The sequence below is a fragment of the Esox lucius genome, chromosome 24, assembly GCF_011004845.1.
Source record: "Esox lucius isolate fEsoLuc1 chromosome 24, fEsoLuc1.pri, whole genome shotgun sequence".
In the NCBI taxonomy this organism is placed as follows: Eukaryota; Metazoa; Chordata; class Actinopteri; order Esociformes; family Esocidae; genus Esox; species Esox lucius.
The window spans coordinates 21,561,830-21,588,166 of record NC_047592.1 but is presented as its reverse complement, the minus strand read 5'-3'; the positions used below and the strand labels follow the sequence as shown (position 1 = coordinate 21,588,166).

Genomic DNA, 26,337 nt, shown 5'->3' with positions numbered 1-26,337 from the left:
TTCCGGAGGCATCCGAAACAGATGCCTAAGCCACCTCAGCTGACTCCTCTCGATGTGGAGGAGCAGTGGCTCTACTCTGAGCTCCTCCCGGGTGACCAAGCTTCTCACCCTATCTCTAAGGGATCACCCAGACCCAAAGCTCATGACCATAGGTGAGAGTAGGAACGTAGATTGATCGGTAAATCGAGAGCTTCGCCTTGCGGCTCAGATCTTTCTTCACCACGACAGACCGATACATCGACCGCATTACTGCAGAAGCTGCACCGATCCGTCTGTCAATCTCCCGTTCCATCCTTCCCTCACTCGTGAACAGGACCCCTAGATACTTAAACTCCTCCACTTGAGGCAGGCACTCTCCACCAACCTGAAGTGGGCAAGCCACCCTTTTCCGACTGAGGACCATGGCCTCGGATTTGGAGGTACTGATTTTCATCCCCACCGCTTCACACTCGGCTGCAAACCGTCCAAGTGCATGCTGAAGGTCCTGGCTTGAAGGGGCCAACACGACAACATCATCCGCAAAGAGCAGAGACGAAATCGTGTGGTCCCCAAACCTGACACCCTACGGCCCCTGGCTGCGCCTAGAAATTCTGTCCATAAAAATGACGAACAGAACCGGTGACAAAGGGCAGCCCTGCCGGAGTCCAACATGCACTGGGAACAAGTCTGACTTAATGCCGGCAATGCGGACCAAGCTCCTGCTTCAGTCGTACAGGGACCTGACAGCCCTTAGCAAAGGACCCAGGACCCCATATTCCCAAAGCACCCTCCACAGGATGCCGCGAGGGACACAGTCGAATGCCTTCTCCAAATCCACAAAACACATGTGGATTGGTTGGGCAAACTCCCATGAACCCTCGATCACCACGTAGAGGGTATAGAGCTGGTCCAGTGTTCCACGGCCTGGACGAAAACCACACTGTTCCTCCTGAATCCGAGGTTCTACTATCGGCCGTATTCTCCTCTCCAGAACCCTGGCATAGACTTTCCCGGGGAGGCTGAGAAGTGTGATCCCCCTATAGTTGGAACACACCCTCTGGTCCCCCTTCTTCAAAAGAGGGACCACCACCCCGGTCTGCCATCCCAGAGGCACTGTCCCCGACTGCCACGCGATGTTGCACAGGCGTGTCAGCCAAGACAGCCCCACAACATCCAGAGACTTGAAGTACTCAGGGCGGATCTCATCCACCCCCGGTGCCTTGCCACCGAGGAGTTTCTTAACCACCTCTGTGACTTCAGCCTGGGTGATGGACGAGTCCACCTCTGAGCCCGCATCCTCTGCTTCCTCAATGGAAGATGTGACGGCGGGATTGAGGAGATCCTCGAAGTATTCCTTCCACCGCCCGACGACATCCCCAGTTGAGGTCAACAGCTGCCCACCTCTACTGTAAACAGCGTTGGTAGGGCACTGTTTCCCTCTCCTGAGGCACCTGATGGTTTGCCAGAATCTCTTCGAGGCCAGCCGATAGTCCTTCTCCATGGCCTCACCGAACTCCTCCCAGACCCGAGTTTTTGCCTCCACAACCACCCGGGCTGTAGTCCGCTTGGCCTGTCGGTACCCGTCAGCTGCCTCAGGAGTCCCACAAGCCAACCAGGCTTGATAGGACTCCTTCTTCAGCTTGACGGCATCCCTTACTTCCGGTGTCCACCACCGGGTTCGGGGATTGCCGCCTCGATAGGCACCGGAGACCTTACGGCCACAGCTCCGAGCGGCCGCTTCGACAATGGCGGTGGAGAACATGGTCCACTCGGACTCAATATCTCCAGCCTCCCTCGGGAGCCAGTCAAAGCTCTGCCGGAGGTGGGAGTTAAAGATCTCTCTGACAGGAGACTCGGCCAGACGTTCCCAGCAGACCCTAACAGTACGCTTGGGCCTGCCGAGTCTGTCCAGCTTCCTCCCCCGCCATCGGATCCAACTCACAACCAGGTGGTGATCAGTTGACAGCTCCGCCCCTCTCTTCACCCGAGTGTCCAAGACATACGACCGCAGGTCAGATGAGACGACAACAAAGTCGATCATCGACCTGCGGCCTAGGGTGTCCTGGTGCCACGTGCACTGATGGACACCCTTATGCTTGAACATGGTGTTCGTTATGGACAAACTGTGACTAGCACAGAAGTCCAATAACTGAACACCACTCGGGCGTTGAAGTCCCCCAGTAGAACGAGAGTCCCCAGTCGGAGCACTTTCAAGCACCCCTCCCAGAGACTCCAAGAAGGTCGGGTACTCTGCACTGCCGTTCAGCCCGTAGGCACAAACAACAGTGAGAGACCTATCCCTGACCCGTTGGCGCAGTGAAACGACCCTATCGTTCACCGGGGTAAACTCCAACACATGGCGGCAGAGCTGGGGAGCTATAAGCAAACCCACACCAGCCCGCCGCCTCTCACCATGGGCAACTCCAGAGTGTGGTTCCAGAGCCCAAGCCGTGCGTAGAGGTGATCCCGACTACCTCTAGTCGGAACCTCTCAACCTCACGCACGATCTCAGGCTCCTTCCCCGCCAGCGAGGTGACATTCCATGTCCCTAGAGCTAGTTTCCGTGTCCAGGGATTGGGTTGTCTAGGCCCCCGCCTTCGACTGCCACCCGATCCTCTCTGCACCGGCCCCTTATTGTCCCTCCTGTGGGTGGTGAGCCCACGGGAGGGCGGCCCCATGTCGCTCGTTCGGGCTGGGCCCGGCCGGGCCCCATGGGGAAAGGCCCGGCCACCAGGCGCTCGCGAATGAGCCCTAACCCCGGGCCTGGCTCCAGGGTGGGGCCCCAGCTGCGCCATGCCGGGCGACGTCACAGAACACATGATTGTTGTCATCATTAAGGGGTTTTTGAACCGCTCTTAGTCTGACCCGTCGCCTAGGACCTGTTTGCCTTGGGAGACCCTACCAGGGGCATATAGCCCCAGACAACATAGCTCCTAGGGTCACTCGGGTACTCAAACCCCTCCACCACGTTAAGGTGGCAGTTCAAGGAGGGGTACTCATGTAAATGTCTCAAAAATGACTTTTCTATACATCCTTCATGTAGCTGAGAGTCTGCAGAATCCCATAATATAAAGCACTTCCTTCTACTATAAAATATGGCCATTTTAGATGCCGAAATGTCAAGATAGTGTTTGAAAACCCTATCTCTCAGAGGTTAACTATCTAATTATTAAAAAGAACCCCGGAGTTCGACTTTTCCTTACATTGAATTGACCTCACCCCCTACATTGGTAAGTAGTTTTAAATAACAATAAGACACCTCAGAGATGCATGTTATATTCACCAAGATTTAGAGCTGTAACGTAGTCCACTGAATTGCTTCCAGTCTAAGAATAGCCCTTCACCCTGGTGTCTTCTCCATACACCATAAATCCTTAGGTGCTTTCTTGCTAAAATATAATATTTAGTAGATAATATTTTCTAAAGCCGTTAACACTTAGGATTGCATACATTACATTAGGTGGACCTGGGAGTAAAACCAACTAATCTAGAATTGCATGAACAATGTAATAAATATGGTGTGAAACCTCATTTGAATATGATTTATAAAGCCTTTACTATATACTGAAAATTCCAAATTTTTAAGAACTGGCTCATTAATTTATGTCATATCTGGTATTGGTATTTATTTCTCACAGTTATGCCATGTTGAGTAACCCTTTATAAAGCATGTCATACAGTTAAACATGCTTTATAACACAAGTATATAGTTTTGTCTTCTGAAGGAGACCAAATAAACCCTGGAGGGTTGGGGCGATGAGCCACTGCCACCACCGCCTTCAGATTCAAGGTTTGACGAGCCCCTGCCGTTGTCACTTCCTTCCTCTGCTCCGGTGCCACTTCCTGCTCCGTGGGCGGAGCCTCCACCTGTCCTTCCGTCCCGCCCTCCCCCCCTTGGGTGTTCCTGTCTTGTGGTCGGGAGCCCGCACCTTGGAGGTGGAGTAACAGGGCCTGACAGTGGGGATGCCTCTAGGCATCTCTGCGCTACTATTTGCTGTTCTCCCCAATCAGAGCCAGCTGCACCTCGTTGTGTCTGATTGGAAACCCTATTTAAGTTGCTCCTGTTTTTCTTTAGTTTGTCGGTCATTGTTTATGCTAGTTGTCCTACAGTTCATGGTGTACCTCTCCTTTTGTTGTTTTGTTGCTGAAAACAACATTAAATTACCTTCCACTGCTCTAAGCCTTGTGTCCTACCTGCCCTGTACTGTGATAATGAGTGACTATAAAGATGTAAATTAATTTAAATGATCAATTAACCGAAGCTGAATAATAATAATAGTAATACACGTATATGTCATAATAACAAGCCTATGAAGCATAAAAACACTACCCATATAAAAATAAATAAAAACTGTTTACAAATAATAAAGGGAGCTTATTCATCTGACATCCTAGTGATGTAAGAGGTACACCTGTGGTTACCTATTTATTCATGTTATATTAGAGATAGAGGTTTGGGGGGGGATCTTTTTCTTTACAACACAAATGTGTGAGGAGGCACATCGATGTTCGGCACAAATGTCACAGTTACTCTGGAAACACTGACCACAGGCCAAAGGGTCTCACGCCGACACGAGGACAGCCCTTAAAAAAGTGAACCCTGGGAAACCACCAGGGCCAGACGGCATTCCAGGCCTTGTCCTCAGTGGTGCACCGACCAGCTAGCCGAGGTTTTCACCTCTGTGTTCAACCTCTCCCTGTCTCTATCTGCAGTCCCTTCCTGCTTCAAACAGACCACCATCGTCCCTGTACCATTATGACTACCATTCTGTAGCACTGACCTCCATCATCATAAAGTGCTTCGAGGGGCTGGTCAGAACTCACATCTGCTCCACCCTTCCTGACACCTTGGACCCCTTTCAATTTGCGTACCGCCCCATTAGAGCTACGGACGATGCCATCGCCCTGACGACACACACCGCCCTCTCCCACCTGGAAAAAGGCAACACATATGTGAGGATGCTGTTTGTGGACAACAGCTCTGCATTCAACACCATTGTGTCCACTAAGCTTGTTCCAAAGCTCAGGACCCTGGGACTTAACAGCTCCTTTTGTAATTGGATCCTGGACTTCCTTACTGGCAGACCCCAGGTGGTGAGAATGGGCAACCTCACCTCCTCTGCACTGACCCTGAACACTGGAGCCCTCCAGTTCTGTGTCCTCAGTCCCCCCTGTACTCCCTGTTCATGCATGGCTGTGTGGCTACGCACAGTTCCAACACCATCCATACATTTGATGTGACTGTAAGGAAGTCCGTAAACAATGATGAGACCGCTTATAGAGAGGAGGTAAAGAACCTGTCTAATTTGTGCCAGGATGTTCTCAACATCTGTAAGACGAAGGAGATGATTGTGGGCTTCAGAAAGCGGCGGGGAGGGGCTGAAATGGAGAGTCTCCCAATTCAAGTTTCTCAGTGTGTTCATCAAAGATGATCTCACTTGTGAACTCAACAATGGGTGCCATATCACAAGAATGTCATTGTGCAGGATGACTCTGTGTTGTTCAGTGCATTTGACAAATAAACAGCAAACCTGAAACTTGAAAACTGAGAAATAGGGTCTTGAAGAAGGAAGGCTATCACTCCATTTTGCAACACCATATCATTCCTTATAGATGGCACTTGATTGAAGCCAATTTTCTCCAACAACATGACAATGACCCAAAGCACAGCTCTAAACTACACAAGAACTATTTAAGGAAGAAGCAGTAAGCTGGTATTCTGTCTATAATGAAGTGGCCAGTACAGTCACTGGATCTCAAACCTATTGAGTTGTTGTGGGAGCAGCTTGAACCTTTGTTGCTTAAGAAGTGCCCATCAAACCAATCCAACTTGTGGGCGGTGCTTCAGGAAGAATGGGGTAAAATCTCTTTAGATCACCTGTCATGTTGCGGTGAGCAGCAGCGCCACCGTGCCATAGTTTCTCAGTTCCCATATCTCACGAAGACATCCCGGACTGTCACATGTTTCCAATCTTCCACACCAGGTCCCAATCTAGCTAATTTGTATGTGTATGTATGTTTCCCCTCTGCTCCCCACATTGTAGCTCATTGTTCTTGTCGTGTTTGGATGTCGTGTGTGTTGCCGTAGTTGTAAGTACTTGTGTTATTTCATATTGTTGTTTTTTGCTGCTTTAGTCAGCCCTTTACTTTGTGTGTTTTGTGCTCGGTGTTTGTTTATTTCTTATCAATTAAAGTATCCACACCGACTACCCCTGCCTGCACCTGGTTCCTTGTCCAAGCAACACTGCACTACACCACCTGTTGTGACAGAATGAGCCACCACAACTGGAACCAGCAGGCAGTCCCTCCAGAGAGGGTGTATACCTGGAGGGGCGATTGGGGGTCTGACTCCCTCTCCTCGGATGACGATGAAGCCGTCTACAAGGAAGTGGAGGAGGATCCCCTTGAGGAGCAAGGCTGGGGGTTGCCCCAAGACGGGTTCGGGGTGCCGCTGTGGGGCATGGACCAGTATGGAGTGGTCAAGCCCCTCACCAAAGAACAAGGGGAGCTGGTGAAGGGTCTCCTGCAGGACATGCAGGAGGCAGGAAGGACAGGACGCAGGCGAGGCCGGAGGAAGAAGAGGGCGAGGTGCCCAACACTGGGTCCGAGGTCCCCCCAGGAAAATTTTAGGGGGGGGCTGAGTGGGTGCCCGAGGGAAGTCCCGACGGCGCCCCCTCTATGTCCGGTGCCTCCTCGACCCCGTGCAGGCTGGCCAGGCTGTAGGCTAGCAATTAGGCACACACCGCTTCCTGCTCCGTGGCCTTCCGCCGCCCCTGTCCCTGAGCCACGGCGCCGATTGCCCCCTGCTGCATTGGTGCAGCAGCCAGCGCCTCCTACCTGCCAGCAGCGGCAGTCAGCGCCCCCTGCTGCATTGGGGCAGCAGCCAGCGCCTCCTACCTGCCAGCGGCAGCAGCCTGCACCGCCTGAGGCCGAGGAGGAGTGGCCTGCACCGCCTGAGGCCGAGGAGGAGTGGCCTGCACCGCCTGAGGCCGAGGAGGAGTGGCCTGCACCGCCTGAGGCCGAGGAGGAGTGGCCTGCACCGCCTGAGGCCGAGGAGGAGTGGCCTGCACCGCCTGAGCTTGCCGGGGTTTGGCAGCCCCGGCGCCCTCTCCTGTCCCGGCCGCCCCGGCGCCCTCTCCTGTCTACTACACCACCTTGTTGTGACATCACCTCAACAAATTGACAACTAGAATGCCAAAGATCTGCAAGGCTCTGTTACTGCTGCAAATGGAGGATTCTTTGACAAAAGCAATTATTTCAATTAAATATCACTATTTCTAGCCTTGCTGATTATTATATTTCCTATTAATTTATAGCGCCCTCTCCTGCTCAGGAACAACTGCCTCAGGCCACAGCGCCCTCACCTGCCCATGAACCACTGCCTCAGGCCACTTCAAGTCCTGACAACCCTCTGGTTTCTGGCAACCAGCATATTTCAAATTGGCTGACAGGTCAGGGATCTCTCAGCCAACCTTAAGTTGTGTTATGCCAGACAGGTTAGGAGGTATAATTGTATTGATGCCCCATTACCAGGCAGGTGCTGTTGTAGACACACCTTTGGGCTTCTGAAGGGAAGAGGGTGCTGTCTCGATTCCTCAGTTGGAAAGTGTTTATACAAGCCTGATAAAGTCTGTGACATGGTGAGGATGTGTGCTGTGATACATAATGTGACACAGTTAAGGAACGTGTCATTCCCCCCTGACGCTGCAGGTTGTTGGTCCAGACCCAGACCCCTATCCCCATGTGTTTGAACCCAACACAGCTGCCCTGCTACAGCATGTGGATGTGATGCGTCACTTGTCAGAACAAAGTATGGAAACCACACTATTTATAAAGTAATTCTTAAAGTGCCAGGGTTTTCAAGTCCGCCTGTCACTGTCTTGACATTTCTTCTTCTCAAATGGTCTTCCTTTATAGTAGAAGGAAGTGCTTTATATCAGGGGATTCTGACCCTCAGCTACATGAAGGATGTATAGAAGACACATTTTGTAAAACACATACATGAATAATAATGAGAATAAGTAGAAAAAAATGTAAAAACACACATTCATATTTTTTGTTTTTTTATTGAAGAGGATAAGTAAAATATATATTTTTTTATTTAGGTCACCAGTTTTAACCTACATTTAGATACAATGGTTCAGAATAACTACACATTGTTGGTTTCTGAAAATTTTAAATAATGAACTGAAAATATCATTGTTTTTTTACTCTCATCCACATTAGTTTTTTGGGTCAAAAATATAAAAAATGCCCATATGGGGTCCCTGAATCAATTCTGTCATTTTGTACTTACATCAATTCACCACTAGAGGGCTCATGGGGGCTACTCCCTTATTATTTTAACTGAGGAGTGCCTTTATATGGGGTGCCTTGATTAGTGGGAGCCTTTATTTCCTTTGGAATTCCATACATATGCCATATCTGAAAGCAGTGGAGATTGGAACAGGGATGTGTCCAGTCATCCTTTGGATGGTTACATCTTCAGATTACACCCCACACAACTCAGCCACAAGCAGCTCCACAAAGGCCTTGTGGGTGATGAGGCTGTTGGTTGGGATGTTTTGATTCTTCTGGAGATCCTTGTACCTTATGTACACATTTGTCATGACAGTGTCTATAAAATAAAGGAACAGGGTCCTGTGTACAAGTGCAAAAGGCTTTTCTTGGTATCATGGTAAGTGCAACACGCGCCTCTCTTCCTCTCTCTCTCTCCTGCTCTCTCTCTTCCTCTCTCTCTCTCTCCTGCTCTCTCTCTTCCTCTCTCTCTCTCTCCTTCTCTCTCTCTTCCTCTCTCTCTTCCTCTCTCTCTCTCTCCTGCTCTCTCTCTTCCTCTCTCTCTTCCTCTCTCTCTCTCTCCTGCTCTCTCTCTTCCTCTCCCTCTCTTCCTCTCTCTCTCTCCTGCTCTCTCTCTTCCTCTCTCTCTCTTCCTCTCTGTCTCTCCCGCTCTCAATTCAATTCAATTCAACTTTATTAGCATGACAGTTATTACAACCATATTGCCAAAGTTAGAAGTACAGTAGGAAGGAGTCTACACGGTAGCAGCCCCATTTAAGGTCACATCAAGAACAACAATAACCAGCATTGTCAGAAATATTCAGCAATAACAAAATGCTCAGAGTGAACAGTAGGTACAAATAAACAAATAACAGTCATATAAACAGTTCATAATAACAGTCATATAAACACTATATAAACAGCATGGTGAATGATGGCACTAGTGTTTCAAATTTATTAAAGAAATGCTGTCTGGTTTTTGTGTAATGTTGGCAGTGTAGTAGAAAGTGCATCTCTGTCTCTACCTCACCTGTCGTACAGTGACCACATGTTCTGGATTATTTTGGTAACCAGGTTTTTTTGTGCCTACCTTTTTCAATGGCTAGGCTGTGGTCGCTGAGCCTGTACTTGGTCAGGATCTGTCTCTGCTTTATATCTTTGACAGTAAAAAGATATTCAGCCAATTCATAGTCTCTGTTTAGGGCCCAATAGCAGCTTAGTTTGTTTTGTGTTTGGGTTTGATTGTTCCAATGTTCCAGATAGGCCTTTTTGGTTTGTTTAACAATTTGGTTCACTCTGATTTGTGATTGTGAAGCAGTGCTGATCTGAGATGGAACGATGTTAGGTGTTAGTGGGTTAGTAAGTCTCATGACCAGCTGACTGAAAAGACTCTTTTTGGGGTTCAGTTCTTGGGTTTGCAGTGCTTCAAATTGCAGTGTGTCTTGGGGACTTGATTTAAGATGCATCCAAAATTTTAGTGTTCTTTTTTTAATGTTTATTATTAAAGGATAGTGGCCTAATTCTGCCCTGCATGCATTGGTGGGTGTTCTTCTTTGTACATTCAAAATAGTTCTGCAGAATTCAGCATTTAGGACCTCTATTGGATTCTTGTCCCATCTAGTGTAGTCATGCTGACTGAGTGGACCCCACACTTCACTTCCATATAGCGCTATTGGTGCGATTATGCTATCAAATATTTTAGTCCAGATTCTAATTGGTATGTCTATTTTGTGAAATTTTCTTCTAATTGCAAAAAAGGCTCTACATGCCTTCTCCTTTAGCGCGTTCACTGCCAGACCAAATCTTCCAGAGGCACTGATTTTGACCCCCAGGTAATCGTAGGATAGGGTGTGGTCCAGTGTGGTGTTTCCTAGAGTAAAAATATGTCTGCTTTCTTGAGATCTGGGCTATTTCTGGAAGATCATTATTTTAGATTTTTTAAAGTTTACTGTCAGGGCCCAGTTCTGACAGTATTGCTCCAGCAGATCCAGATGTTGCTGTAGACCCTGCTCTGTGGGTGACAGCAACACTAGATCATCTGCATAGAGCAGGAATTTAACTTATTTTTTGTTTAGGGTGAGGCCAGGGGCTGCAGATTGTTCCAACAATATCGCTAGCTCATTAATGTAGATATTAAAGAGCGTTGGAGATAAGTTGCATCCCTGGCGAACACCTTGCCCTTGAGTGAAGAGGTCTGTTCTTTTGTTGCCAATTTTAAGGATGTAAGGAAGGCCAGCATTCGGGCATTGATGATGCTGCAGAAAACCTTCCCCATGTTACTGCTCACACAGATGCCTCGGTAGTTATTAGGGTCCGATTTGTCTCCACTCTTATGTATTGGGGAAATAAGCCCCCGGCTCCAGATCTCAGGGAAGCAGCCAGCTTTAAGGACCAGGTTGAACAACTTAAGTAGGACCTGCTGCAGCTCAGGAGTGCTGTTCTTAAGCATCTCTGTCCTGATACTGTCAGGACCAGATGACTTCCCTGGTTTTAGTTTTTTAATGCTGTCTTCTAATTCTTTTATTGTAATTTGGTAATCAAGTGGGTCCTGATTGTTCTTGATAGCTGTTTCAAGTATACCTAATTTATCTTGTATTTGTTTCTGGTTAGAGGTTAGACTGTTAAGTGGTATTTCCTTATACAAGTTTTCAAAATGTTTTTTCCAAACATAACCATTTTGAATTCCTAAATGTTTATTTTCGTTTTTGCTTAAGGTGTTCCATCTTTTCCGGAATTGATTTTGGTCAATGGAGTCTTCAATATCTTGTAGTTTTTGATTGTAATGTTTTCCTTTTTTTTGCTTTAGGGTGCGTTTGTATTCTCTCAGGGTCTCTGCTTAATTTTGATGGTGGTGTTTTTGATAGGACAGATTTCTTAATTTCTTCCTGAGATTTTTACAGTCTTCATCAAACCACTCTTCCTTATTGGGCTTTTGTTTTATCTTAGAACTATTTTTAGTAAGACCTGCTTTATTTGCAGCTGCGTGAAAAATGCTAAGAATTTGTTTTACAGCCTCATTTATTCCAGATTGATTTGTTTGAAATTTGGTTGAGAGGAAATCATTAATTATGTTGGTAATTTCAGGAGAAGTGATGATATTTTTAAAGGTGTTGTCACTGTCAGGAGCCCATCTGTATGAAGTTTGTAGTTTGAACATCTTGCAGGCCTCGGATTCTTTTTTTGTTGGTTGTCCAAATGTTTTCAGATAGACATTTATCTGACAGTGGTCTGTAAGTGGTGTCTGTGGTCTGACAGTGAATGAGCTGATGAAGGAGGGGTCCATGTCAGTGATAGCATAGTCAACTACACTTGTCCCAAGGGGTTGAACAGTATGTGAACCTCCCTAAAGAGTCCCCTCTGGTCCTACCATTGAGCATGTACAGGCCTAAGGAGCGGCAGAGATGCACTAAGTCTTTGCCCGTTTTGTTTACTATACGGTCAGGGTTGTTTCTCTGGGGAATCGTGTGGGTGAGGTACAGTGGAGGCTGTCTGAAGATGTGACTGTTACCAGTAGCATCAACTATATCAGGCTCACATCCTGTTCTGGCATTCAAGTCTCCGATCAGCAAGATACTACCCTGGGCCTGGTAGTGGTTGATCTCTACTTGGAGATTGTCAAAAAAGTTTTCATTAAAATATGGTGACTCTTGAGGGGGGTGTAGGCTGCGCATATATATAAATCGCTGTCACATTTGATGGTGATTTTGTTTAATTTGAGCCAGGTGTGTGTTTGTGCTTTTTTGATTTGTTTTAATTGGTTTGATAACTCTTTTTTGTACCATACAATAACCCCACCTGAGTCTCTGCCACGTTTGGTAATTTTCTGCTTGAGGGATGGCAGTAAGATTTCTGCGTAACCTGGGGGACAGTGAGTGTCTGTGTCCTGCCTTCACCATGTTTCTAACAGTATGACAATGTCATGACCATCTATGCCTGAGAGAAACTCTGGGTTTCTACTCTTTGCTCCGAAGATGGAAGAGTACAAACCTTGAATATTCCATGAGCTAATCAAGAGGGATTTACTTTCATTCATTTGCTATATAAATGACAGGTAAACAATTCAACTGAGTTAAGATCAGACGGTAAGTTATTTTTAGAATACTTTTTTTTTTTCTTTCTATACTATTTTTTACCTTATTTATACTTATAGTGGAGGTGGTGGAGGTGTGTGTGTGTGTGTGTGTGTGTGTGTGTGTGTGTGCGTGCGTGCGCGTTGGGGGGGCGTGTGTGGGCTTGGTTGTGCTAGTGTCAGTAGGGAGAAAAGTAATAAATATATATATATACATATATATATACACATATACACATATACACATACATACACACATATACACATACATATACACACACACACACACATATATATATACATACACACACACACACACACACACACATATATATACACACATCCTTTAAATTATAAACAATGAATAGAGATGTCTTCTCTAAATATCTGTATTAACCAATTATCTTGCAGATGAGGTGTAGTAACTGCCTCACTTCTCCAATGTCCGGGTGTCCTTAGACTACCTGTGCATAGGTCTGCTTCCTCACGGGGGGGGGGTTGGGGTTTGGGCTGTTTTGTGTTGTGCTTCTGTGTAGGGTGCTGGGCCTGGCGTGCTGTCTCGGGGCCCGTCATAGGACCGTGGCTGTTCTCCACTGGGCTGGGTGCCCCTGGGTGGTGGTTTAGTTGCTTGGAGACTCTGTGTGGAGGTCCAGAAGGCTGGGATCTGGCAGATTGGGGTCTGCTGGGCCGGGCTCTCCTCCCCCCTGGCTGGTGGGGTGCGTGATGCTGTGACAAAGTGGGAGCATCTCCTTTGCAGGGTGTGGCTCCTTTCAGGTCTTCTGCCAACCTCCAGATGTTGCTCCGGGTCAGGTGCACCATGTCGTACAGATGTTCAGTTGTTATAGCAGGGTGGTGGGCGACGGCTACGTTGGTCAGGGAGCCACAGCCTTTGGCGATTCTGCTGTTGATCCCATTGATGACATCACAGGGGAAGTCCGTTCGTGGCAGCAGTGTGGAGATGGTGATCTTGGCTCTGGGAAACTCTCTGCAGGCTTTCTTAACCACCTCCACCAGGGCCTCTGAGACACCCTCTCCCTTGGAGTGCAGGTCATTGGTGCCTGTGTGTATAATAATGTTGTCAGGCTGACCTAGGTGGGCATGGCAGAGCAGCTTTAGTGCGCTGTCCGTGTGAGGGCACCAGAACATACCAACCCTGTGTCTGGGAAACAATTTCCTATGATGGAGGAATTTGCCATTGGAGTCCATGAGGATGGCAGTCTTACGGGGCTCTCGGCGTGGTGGGGAGCTCTGTTTCTCTGCGGGTTGTCGGGGCAGAGGGAGGGGCTGGGGTCTCTGTTTCTCTGCGAGTTGTTGGGGCGGAGGGAGGGGCTGGGGTCTCTGTTCCTCTGTGGGCTGTGGGGGAGGGAGAGGGGATGTGTGTGGAGGGGGAGGGGTGGGGGGACGGGGGTCCATCTTGAAAGTCTGGGTCTCTGCCTGGTTGATGGTCTCAGTCTGGGAGCCAATGTCAGTGGTCTGGTTGCTGGGGGGCTGTTCTGCTGCTGTCTGATGCTGAGGAGGTTTGTGTCACTCATTTTGTATAACTCTTCTCTGAGGGTTTCGTTGTCCTGTTTAAGCTCCTTCACTGTCTCTAGTTGCGCTATGGTGGTCCTGGTCTCCTCTTTTAATATATCCTTTTCAGCTCTCAGTTGTTGGATAGTGTCATTCTCTGACCGTCTGTTTTCTTTAAATTCTATAATTTCCATTTCTAGGAAGGATATACAATCCTGGATATGTGGGTCCTGCCAGGGAGGCTGGAGGGGTGATACTGGAAGCTGGCGGGGGGGTAGTGGAGGATTGGGGGGGGTTACTAGAGGCTGTGGTTGCTCTGGGCAGAGCAGAAGTGTTACTTGGATCAATGTCAGTTTGGTTGGCGATTTTTCTAATAGGCATATTGGTCTTTATTTTTCCAGCAAGAGCTTTCAGTCTGACAAATTCTCTTTCAAACTCTTCTAATTTAATCTGGGATCCTTGGACCATTACTGTGCCATTGTTGTAGAAGTTGACATTGAATTTGGGTTCAGTATTTGTGTATAGCTGTCTGATAGATTTGTTCCCTCCCATCTTGAGGTTGGTGTACTCTGCATGGACAGTGGTGTGCCAGGCCTCTGGGTTCTGTGTGTAGAACAGTAGGTCTGCTTTGACTTTTCTGTCATACTGCTGCTGGTAGTCAGCTCTCAGGGTCTCTGGGGCTTCTCTCAATAGCCTGCTTCTGTACTTCTTTTTCCCTGCTTCACTAGTGATATCATCAGGATAGCTTATTGCTAGGTTACCCAAGCTCCACCCACTGGGCTGCTGTTGAGATGTATCCATTTTTAACTGTCAGGTTTTTGAAAAATGCCTCTTCTGGGGCTGTTAGCTTGTTAGCTTGTAAAGTAGCTTCATAACTAGTTTGATAGCTTTACCTTTTGTATAGAAATGTTAGTATTTGCTCACCTTCCAAATCGAGTTTATTTAATCTGTATGTCTTGGCAGTCCGGTCCTTCGTTCCTGCATGTGGACGATTTCCTTGTCCTTGGTTTATCCTATTTTTGGTTGTTCCGCTTGTCCAAGTTATTCTTTGGTTGTTTGGTAGTTGTTAACTGCAGGTTCCTCCACAATATTTGGCATCACTTTTTTTAAATGTGTTAGTATGGTTGATTGGTAAATCCAAGATGTTTGCCAAGCTGTTCGCCTTTGCAAAAATGTATTAAGATTAAATTAATGCTAAACCTGTCATTGTACTAAATCTAAAAAATAATGATTTTTAATGATTGTTGTAGGATCTCATTTTGCTGCTGCTGCTGTGCTCTATCTCTCTCTCTCTCTCTCTCTCTAACAACCAAATAAGATCAAGTATAATCAGTTAGGGCTGCTGCTGAAATCCTGTAGAGCTATAGGTTTTCTCATCGTGATTGTGGGGCGTCTGGTTTATAGAAGTGAACAAACAAGACGTTGTTATTTGCAGCTTGGAATAAAAATATATTTTCTTGATGCGGCCGTGCGTCAATAGCGCCCTATTTACAGTTTTTCTCAATTGCTAAAACACTAAACCCTATTGTCTGAACCAAATGCTCAGTTGCCTGAACCCACTGTTTGAATCAATCACTCTTTTGGCAAAACCATAAGCACTTTTCAACTGTTTAGACACAACTTGTCAACACATTTTCATTGTGATGCACCCGTGCTGCATAATGGTGAGCACAGGTGACAAAAGTCAAACACAATTAAAGCACAGGTGTCACCACTTGAACACAACAACTCAAAATTGATCACACTTGTGGCTAATGATGTGAGGGAACATATACAGTAAGCCAGTTCAGAGAGCACTGGTTTGTGAGGCCCTACAATGTATAGAAATCTGAGAGGAAGAGTTTGTGTGAGAGGAGGTCGAGGTGGTCAGCAAAGACAAAGAACAGTAATATCTGATGAAATCAGAGCTACTGTGATTGACCATGTTCTTGTCCATGGTATGAGCATGAGGGAGGCTGGACAAAGGGCACAACCAAACACCAGTAGATTCACTGTGTCCACCATAATCCCAAGATCTAGAGAACAGAACAGGTAATTACCTTTTTTTGACATTATAGTACAGTATGTAAATGTTGACAGCAATTACTGTATGACATACTATATATTGTACCACAGTATATAGTTAGTAAATATATGTTTCAGTACATCACTGTACCAATGTACTGTAGTAATGTAATGGAGGGTTGTTCTAACTGTTTGTAGGCCTAGTATTCCATGTATATTTTTTGTAACTCCATGTTCTCTTTATCTATTGAAAGACAGCCACATGGGGGTGGGAGGACAGGTATGTTCTCCCCACACCAAGAGACCCTAATTGTTGGTATGGTCCGTGAGAACAATGCCATTAAATTGAGTGAAATTCAGCAGAAGATCATTGAGGACCATGTAAATTTTGAGGGTATCAACAGTGTCAGCCTCTCCACTGTTGATCGTGTCCTCAAGCACAACAGACTGCGCATGAAACAGCTATACAGAGTGCCCTTTGATCACAACTCAGACAGAGTCAAAAAGCAAAGATTCCAGTAAGTACAGGTTGGCATATATCCAGACACATTCAATGTTGATTACTCTAAGTAGTGATTTACTGTAGTGGCCTAAATCACTTTTTCTGTATCACTTACAAAACTATATTTCTACTGAGGGTTTTTCAACTGGATGCAATGGAAAAACCCCATGAATACATCTACATGGATGAAGCTGGGTTTAATCTCACCAAAAGGAGAAGGAGAGGCCTTAATGTGATTGGCCATCAGTCCATTGTTGGTGTTCCTGGGCAGCGTGGTTCCTGAGCAGCATAATGTCACATTATGTGCTGTCATCAGCAATCATGGGGTTGTCCACCATCATGCCAACCTGGGGCCCTACAACACTCACCAGCTCCTCATTTTCCTCAATCACATGCGAGATGCTCTGTTAGGGCAGCAGGATGAGCATCCCATCTATGTTGTTGTTTGGGACAATGTGAGTTTTCACAGAGCCCTCCAGGTTAGAGAGTGGTTCAATATGAACCAAGGTTTCATCAGTCTTTGCCTTCCACCGTACTCCCCTTTCCTAAACCCCATTGAGGAATTCTTCTCCTCATGGCGGTGGAAGGTATATGAACGCCAACCTTACACCAGGGTAAATCTCCTGCAAGCCATGGTACTTGCCTGTGGTGACATAGGTGTGGAGGCATGCCAGCCTGGATACGGCATGCCAGGGGTTTCCCCCCCGTTGCCTGGCCAGACAAAATGTGGCCTGTGATGTGGATGAAGTCCTGTGGCCTGACCCAGTACGGAGACATGATGCTGTGGCTGAGTAATGCACTAATTTGTATATTTTTGTACTTTATTTTTACATGGGCTTACTGTACACAAGTGGCAAACGTAAAAACAAACAGAAATCTTATGCAAGTGCCAATTGCTAAATGCACAGTTTCTTTTTGTTTTGCAACATGCATTTAGCCTACAGTGAACAATAAACATTTATTTCTCCAGCTTCATGTCCTGAGCATTGTGTTTTCTATTTTTCTACATAGTGTTTAGTGACTGTTCAGTAGTGTTTTTAATTTTGATTGACTCGGGGCACGATTTGACAACATAGTTCAGTTTTGAGCACAGATTGGACTGTTTTGAGGTGAAAAGTCTGAGGTTTTGTGAATGTAGCTTAAATTGGGTTTTGTGTTCACACTTGAGAGAAAAGGAGAGCAACTTTCAAGAAATGTGTCTTAGCAATCGAGAAAAACTGTAATGTACTTGAGAACTTACATCACACAAAACATGTTTTATTTCCTTCAACTCATTGACAACCTCATTAACAGTGTTGATGGTGTCTCTTTGCGTCTGCAGGACCACATCTGTGAGGACACGACCACCGGAGGCTTGAGATGGACGAGTGTGGAGATGCTGGACCTAGACACACTCTGGTCAGCAGCACTGACCCAGCTGGAACACAGTGACTAAAAACAATTGAAAATTTACATTATTTGTGTAAATGAATGATTAAATACAACTTGAATGCACTTGGTTTAATCTATTCAAATGAGGGAACACTTATTAAATCCCTGGATCATCTGGTGAGTCTTGCATGTCCTTGTACCTTCCACCTCCGTCACTATTCCACTCAGGAGGGATTCCTCAATAATACCTGCAAGTCGCTGGTCAAGAGGGTTGGGCTCCGGTGTCCCCTTTCCCCACCTGTGACACAAACACTTTGTCTCTGTTTTGGCCTCCACTTCAATGTCACACCACTTTTAAATTTCTGGGATGGTCCAACCTTCTGAGCCAGCCTCATTCACAGAGTTCACCACTTGCTGCCACCCAAACGCCTTTTTGGCATTTGTTATGCCCACACAGTGTCCACTAAACAATAAATTTTTTCGTTGTCAATCTATAGAATTATAATTTATAATCTCTACATTGCAAAGGCCTGTTCATAATCTTTTTGTCATATATTCCTTTTCCATATTAAAAACATTAATAGTAAAATTAAATTGCTATTCTAGGTCATTGTGGTCGGGGGACGTTTTGACTAAAGATTGTGAGTTTGATTCCGATGAGAGGGGCCATTACATACATACATCTTCTTCCGCTTATCCGGGGCCGGGTCGCGGGGGCAGCAGTCTAAGCAGGGATGCCCAGACTTCCCTCTCCCCAGACACTTCCTCCAGCTCTTCCGGGGGGATACCGAGGCGTTCCCAGGCCAGCCGGGAGACATAGTCCCTCCAGCGTGTCCTAGGTCTTCCCCGGGGTCTCCTCCCGGTGGGACCGGCCCGGAACACCTTCCCGGGAAGGCGTCCCGGAGGCACCCGAAAGAAATGCCCAAGCTGTGATGACAATTTTATCGTTCAAAACTCTTAAAGGAGTAAGAAACAGAGACAAAGTTCTCTTGGCACATTCTAACAGTTTTATTAACTAATATGAGAGAAGCGTTAAACGCTTACAGACATAATCATCCGAGGAGTCTCTAACTCCATACATGAACAATCCGTATTTATTACATAGAAAAAGGGGTGTGGTAAGTTGTTGCCGATAGGTCTCATGTCAATCCCAGGAAGGCGTTCCGGAGGCATCCGAAACAGATGCCCAAGCCACCTCAGCTGACCCCTCTCGATGTGGAGGAGCAGCGGCTCTACTCTGAGCTCCTCCCGGGTGACTGAGCTTCTCACCCTATCTCTAAGGGATCGCCCAGCCACCCTGCAGAGAAAGCTAATTTCGGCCGCCTTGCGGCTCAGCTCTTTCTTCACCACGACAGACCGATACATTGACCGCATTACTGCAGAAGCTGCACCGATCCGTCTATCAATCTCCCGTTCCATCCTTCCCTCACTCGTGAACAAGACCCCTAGATACTTAAACTCCTCCACTTGAGGCAGGCACTCTCCACCAACCTGAAGTGGGCAAGCCACCCTTTTCCGACTGAGGACCATGGCCTCGGATTTGGAGGTACTGATTCTCATCCCCACCGCTTCACACTCGGCTGCAAACCGTCCCAGTGCATGCTGAAGGTCCTGGTTTGAAGGGGCCAACACGACAACATCATCCGCAAAGAGCAAAGACGAAATCGTGTGGTCCCCAAACCTGACACCCTCCGGCCCCTGGCTGCACCTAGAAATTCTGTTCATAAAAATTACGAACAGAACCGGTAACAAAGGGCAGCCCTGCCGGAGTCCAACATGCACAGGGAACAAGTCTGACTTACTGCCGGTAATGCGGACCAAGCTCCTGCTTCGGTCGTACAGGGACCTGACAGAGAGCGGCCAATGAACAACTTTTGAGCAGCGAGTGAATGATATAAATACATTTTTATTTTTGACCTGTCTACCGTAGAAAAAGAAACCGTAACCATGCTGCAAACACAAAACCACATTGGTGTGCTTAGCAAGTGGCCAATCTACTGGTGTCCGTGAATCTCTATGACAACCAGACCAGTAGCCCGTAGCTAAGAAACACACTTTGGTGACAACAGACACACCCTCCCCTCATAGTCCAACTGTCAAACTGAGAGAGGTGGTATTTTTAGAGCCCTGTAGTGTGACTTCCTTTACAACTATGTTATTTTCCTTCTCTGTGTAAAACTGGGTCACTGCAGTAAGCAGATCCTAGACCTGATAACAAACAGTCCAATTGAAACACATTATAACCAGTAGCTGAGTTAATTTTACTAAATACAAATTGCACTAACGATTGTCTTTATTTGTATGTTGCTTATTTGAGATTAACTTGTACCCTTTGGGCCGGTTTCACAGACACAAATTAAGCCTAGTCTAGGACTAAAACAACAAGCTGAATGGAGTTTTCTTTTGCACTACATTTTTTTGTCCTAGACTAAACTAAATCTGCGTCTGTGAAACCGGCCCCTAGTGTAACAGCTGGGCACAGCCTAAGCCGTCTCGGCGGTTGCATTTTTATGTTCATTGTATTGTAGTTGTTGTTAGTCTTTTTGATTTGTTGTTTCAATCCCTTGTGTTCATTGATTTCCTCTGTGTCTAGTTTGGCCTTCATCACCTCCCTATTCAGTTTCCCCAGTTCCCTGTATCTCGGTCATTGTTTCATGTGACATGATTTGTTCAGGTAAAAGTATTTTCATTAAACTCTGTTGTTCCACATCCTCTGACTGTGTCCTTCCTCCACCACATCAAGACGTTACACTTGGTTGTAATATCAGCTCCTCATGGCACCGCCGCTCCCCTTCCTCTCTGGTGTTTTAACCACCGTCAGGAGAGTGATGTCAGCAGCACATCCCAAAGACACACCTGTTTCCAATCACTGTTTAGTTGTTTATATTCTGTTGTTCACCCACAGCACCTCACAGATTATTGTTAGTCTGCTAGCTAATGTGCTGGTGCGCTTATTTTTTCCTTCCAAATAAAATAACTTAATGTAACAGGGGGGTAATGTAACGTCTGCTCCGCATGACACAATGCCTCCCCTTTCTCTCCAGCGCTCCACCTCTCTGGTGTATTAACCTTCGCCTGGCGATGGTAGGGACACACCTGTTTCCATTCACTGTTTAGTGATGTGTATATTTTTTTGTTCACCCACAGCACCTCACAGATTATGATCAGTCTGTTAGCTATCATGCTGGTGCACTTATTTTGTCCTTCCAAAATAAAAACTTAAAATAAACAGTTGAATCATTCGTTTTGTTTCTTTTTCCTTTTTGTTTCTCTTTTACAAACTTGTTATACTCACACCATCAAATTTGCAAATAAATAAACCATTAATTGTCTTCTGTAGAATTTATTTTAAGGGGTATCCCATTTCCTTAATACAGTGAACGGCAGAAACATTTGGCAATATATTTATTTGGCAATAAATTCCAGCATTTGAAATCATACAATGACTGCTCAACGATGGGTCCTTCACTTCTATCAGTAAAAACAGTGTCTGTGTTGATGCCTGTTAGAGCACGGAGCCAACAGGGAAAGATTTTTAGCGGAGCAGGAAAATGAACCCGGAGGGGAGTCAGTCAGTGATGAGTGGTAGTAAAGTCGGTTTCACTCACTCATCCTATTCTGGCCTGTGCTTTGGGCAGCAAGACACCAGAATCCTACCAGCAGGCCCATAACCAGGGTATGAGTTTAAGTGAGGTCCAACTTTTCAGAAAGTTTAAGCTAATATGCACACTTATACAATGTGATTTGAAGAAGGGAAACATTAAGCATAAACGACCACAGCCATTATCACTGAAAAATAGGAACCAGTATTTCATTAATACTTAGCTTAGCTGCTGCTTCACATACGCACAAAAAAAAATCTAATAAATGATGAAGGAACCAGTCTGATCATGGAATCAATCATAAGGAGAAGTTGGTTAGAAAAACATCAATTGTCGAAGTATGATTTTTCACTGTGTTGTCTCTAGAATCTTTCTCTATTTGTCTGAGTGACAGTGAAGAGGTGTGATCAAACCAGACTCTCATCATATAGGAAGTAAAGGGGTTTGTGAGGAGGACTGTTGTTCAGAGAGAGTTACTCGTCACCAAGACAGAATGGATCACACCTGGCCCTGTGTTCTACTCTGTGAGTACTGACTTTGTATTGTGTTTGAATATTTGTTATGAACAAAAAGTTCACTAATGTTAATATGAGTACTCTATTACTGCAGCACAGTTGACATTAATTACATTACTAATGTACTGTAATGATGCAATTTGTCTTTGTTGTAGTGTTGAATACCCTCATCTACTGTGGTCACTCTCAAGGTAATGGTAGATATTCATTAATTCACTCAATCTCTTCAAGCTTTATCATCTTGATCTCTGATACTGCTTTTCCTTCCTCATGTGCTTTGTATGAAATAGGCGATTCAGTTGTGTATGTGTGAACAAAACATATGAAACCTTGCTTCTGTAAAATGTGTATTGTAATATAATATTCTATCCACTGTCTGTGTAGGGAGACCTGCTGCTGTTCTGACCTTCCAGCCCAACTGGCCCCAGATATTCATGGGAGAGTCTGTCACTATGATATGTAACATACAGGAGGGAGACGTCACTGACTGGACATACGCATGGCATAAGAATTATGATGATGGCTCTAATACCGACTTCATGAATACGGTGAAACACCAGATCAATGCTACTGATTTGTCTGTCAGTGGTGTTTACAGATGTCTGGGTAGAAACAGACATAATCAACACTATTCAATGTGGAGTAATAGAGTCAGGCTGACCGTGACAGGTAAGTAATATAATTTCTCCTTCATTTTACCGTCTCCATGTTCATAATCACAAGGGGACCCATTTTGTAAACCAATAACATCTAGTTTATGATCATAGATTAATTCATTTACTGCAACTGCCTTTGGAGCAAGGGATCTAACATGAAGGTGTCCCATTTTGAGACCAAGGTGGAGGAAGGCTTTATCTTAATAAGGTTGTTTTTGTTAGCACTACCTTGTTTAACTTTTCTCAGCCTGGAATGAGCAAAAGGAAAAACTGTATTGACAACTCTCGCTATGCTATCAACAGACTCCACTATGTTAGACTCCCTATCTCACGGTGAGGCTATAGGAGTGAGACTCCTGTCTATGTTCTAAATTTACTGCGGTCAACCTAGCCAACTCTTGAAAATACTTGTTTAAACTAGCCCCTCTGAAAAATTGTGCGTGGTTATACTAGTTTAGTTTATTGGTTTATAATAATGTGGACAACCTCTTTCAATAAAAGAGCAGCTTTAGCCTCTACGGCTAATTTCCAGCTGTAGTCCCCAGCCAGTTGTTAATAGGCATACATCAATAAATACATTACAAGTAAAACAGATGTAAGCAAGAGCTTAGACATACAAACAAGATAACACAAAATTAAGAGAAACAAGCAAGCACAAATTACAAAGACATAAAAACAGGTCAAGCAATAGAACAGTGAAAATTGACAAAAAAAGAATAAAAATGCAGAGGCCACATTGCAGAGGCCACATTAAAGCACATACATGACATAACATTGAAGCAGGCAGGCAGAGATCAAATGACAGAAGCATGATCATGTCATATCTTGTACGCACATCACATCTAGCATTTTAATGTGTACAGTTGTAATTGTCGGTTAGCCAATTTTTAAGGTGTGCTGCAGAAGTCGAATACATATGTATGTTTTTAATTGTAATAGGCAATGAGTTCCAGTTATGTATTGCAGTAACAGAAAATGATAATTGACCAAATTTACTTTTTCTGAATGGGATTACAAGGTCGCCTCGTGTGGTGCTTCTGGTGCTTCTGGTATTCTGACTGCTGTTATTATATTGAATTATAAATGAATTGAAAGGAGGCGGAGCAGTATTATGTAAAATTTTATATGTTAGATGTGACATAATCATGTGACATAATCATTGCATCCATAAATAATTTGGCAGCATTAAAAGTAAGGGCATTTCTAGTATATCTAAAGTTAGCTAAACTAAACTTAACCCTATTGCAGACTTTCGTAATATGTGTTTTAAAAGAGAGATTAGAATCAATAATAACGCCCAAATATTTAAATTGTGGCACAATAGTAATGTTTTGACCCGAAATTGATATATTTGACACACTATTACATTGCCTTTTTGTAAAAAACATTCCCACAGTTTTATCTACATTTAATTGAAGGCATGAACGATTTAGCCAATCGATTATCCGGTCCATGGCTTTAGTCAGTTTTGCGGCTGCCAGATTTTTTGTCTTGGCATGCACATAAATTACAGTGTCGTCCGCATACATTATTGTATTAATATCAGGGCAAACTGATGGCAAATCATTAATATATAGACTAAACAAAAGCAGGCCAAGTATTGATCCTTGTGGCACCCCTGTACATAAATTAAGAGCTAGTGAACAATGGGTGTTCACAGAAACAAATTGAGTTCTACCAGTTAAATATGACTCAAACCATTCAATTGCAGAAGTGGAAAAATTTAAAGTAGAGAGTTTGGCAATAAGGACCTGATGGTTAACTGTGTCAAATGCTTTACGGAGGTCTAAAAACACAGCGCCAACAACACCTACCTTGTCCACCATTGCTCAAACAGTCTCTAAAGAGTAACAGTTAGCCGTTTCTGCGGAATGATGGGCCCGAAAGCCAAACTGCATTGGATGAAGCGAGAAGGGACTATTATTTAGAAAAGAAACAAGCTGCTCTGATACACATTTTTCAGCTACCTTAGAGACCACTGGTAGAATACTAATTGGGCGGTAGTTAGATATGTTCCGTGGGTCATTTGACTTAAATATGGGAATTACAATTGCAGTCTTCCAGGTAGTTGGAAATATCCCCTCTGGTTTCTATGGCTAATTCCCATCACATTCTTAATCTGTTCCCAGATCAGTTTTGTGTTACCTTTTCCCTCATTAATAATTGTTATACAAAAATTGGCTTTAGCCTTTCTTATCACTTTAATCACTTGATTACGTAATGAAGTGAACCTATGCCTATCACTATTTGATTTTGTTTTTAATGATCTTTTTAAAGTGGAGTCTCTTTCTTTCATCAAATTAAATATTTCAGTGTTGAGCCATGGGAGTGCATTCGCTTTTTTCTTTCCTTTTACCTTTCTAGTAAACTCCTTAACTAGATTTTGTAGCTTGGTAAAAAACATTTTGCTAACTTCTTCTATGTTGATCCCGTTAAATATATCTATCCAATTAGTCTGCTGTACTGCCTTTTGAAAATTATCCATTTCATTCTTAGGAATCCTAAGTTGCTCCACGGGTTTATTAGAATGATGAAATCGCTTTTTTGTAAGTTTTCTCGACAGTAGAGTCAGATTATGATCAGACAGTCCAGTAATAAAATTAAATGTTTTTACAATTCTTTCAGGCTTGTTACTGAATATTAAATCTATCTGTGTCTGCGACGATGTGGTTATTCTAGTAGGACCTTCCAACAATTGAGTAAAATCCAGACTATCTGTGATCTGTTTAAGGGATTTCCTATTAGTCTTATTTAGCCAGTTACAGTTAAGATCACCAAGTAATATTACCTCAGTTTTAAAATCACATGCTTGAAGTAGCTTTTTAAAAGTTGTATAAAAGTCATTATTAGAGGAGGGTGGACGATATACGACAATGAGCACAAAAGACATTTCAGGTGAAAGCAGTATATTCACCCCAATACACTCCAAATCCTGGTCAAAAGGCCAACATATCTGCTGACAGTTAATGTGATCTTTTATGTAAACCATGACCCCTCCCCCTCTTCCCTCACATCTGTCCCTTCTAAAAATATTATACCCTGGTACATGTAATGCAGCAGATGGAGAGTTTTTATGTAACCAAGATTCTGTCAGACCTAAAAAATCTAAGTTGGAGTTAATAAGAAGATGATGTACTTCTTCAGACTTTGGGGTGAGGCTACGAATATTCATATGCCCTCCAAATAGACCCCTTGGTTTGAGTTGTTGATCCCAGATCAGTCGAGAGTGATTGACAGTTTTAAAAAAGTTCAGTTTGCGGTGTTTTTTCAAAGCAGGGTTTATAATGTTTTTGAAACGACTGTGGGTTGTACCGTGCAGATTTTCACGCTTACCTTGAGCGCAATGACCCGTTACCTTAACATCCGTACGATATGATCGAGTAGGGTCAGAAACGCAGGGCAAGAAATTTGTAGTTGTTTGCTCCTCACCGGCGACAGCCCCGCCGCTGTCGGTCCACGCGCTGAAAGATGGCCAGTCCAGGCCCTCAGCACTCACCAAGCCCGGCGTCTCAGCCCGCTTCGTCCGAGATCTTCGCTCCCCGTCAGTGATTGAACCACCTGCCGGTCGATGCCAATGAGCCCCAGCCCCTCAGTGGCGGCTAGTGCGCTCGCTGGTGCCTTACAGCTGGAGTCCCGGGAAAAAGGACCTGGGCACGGGTGCACATCTCCGGACAGCAACAGGTAGAGTATGATGATAATCCCACTGTCGTTTTGGTGTTTGCCCCGGACTGCCTTACTTCGCTTGTGTTGATCCCGGCCAACCGCAGTGTTTACAAACGTCTGCATTAGAATTTGCTTTCCATATCCGAAATGCTTTACTGACATTGTTTCCCGATTAGTATTTGACGTTACC

At 44.9% G+C, this 26,337-nt stretch overlaps 1 protein-coding gene and 1 long non-coding RNA gene across 2 annotated transcripts in view; one reads left to right on the top strand and one right to left on the bottom strand.

Moving 5' to 3' along the window:
- Positions 1 to 26,337, bottom strand: part of LOC105010062 (serine/threonine-protein kinase Nek4-like) — a 717,288-nt gene that overhangs the window by 295,612 nt on the left and 395,339 nt on the right. The window lies entirely within an intron of this gene.
- Positions 21,751 to 22,329, top strand: LOC117593940. The gene is made up of 3 exons (XR_004575404.1): positions 21,751 to 21,837; positions 21,984 to 22,019; positions 22,213 to 22,329. It is a non-coding gene; the product is annotated as an uncharacterized LOC117593940 (long non-coding RNA).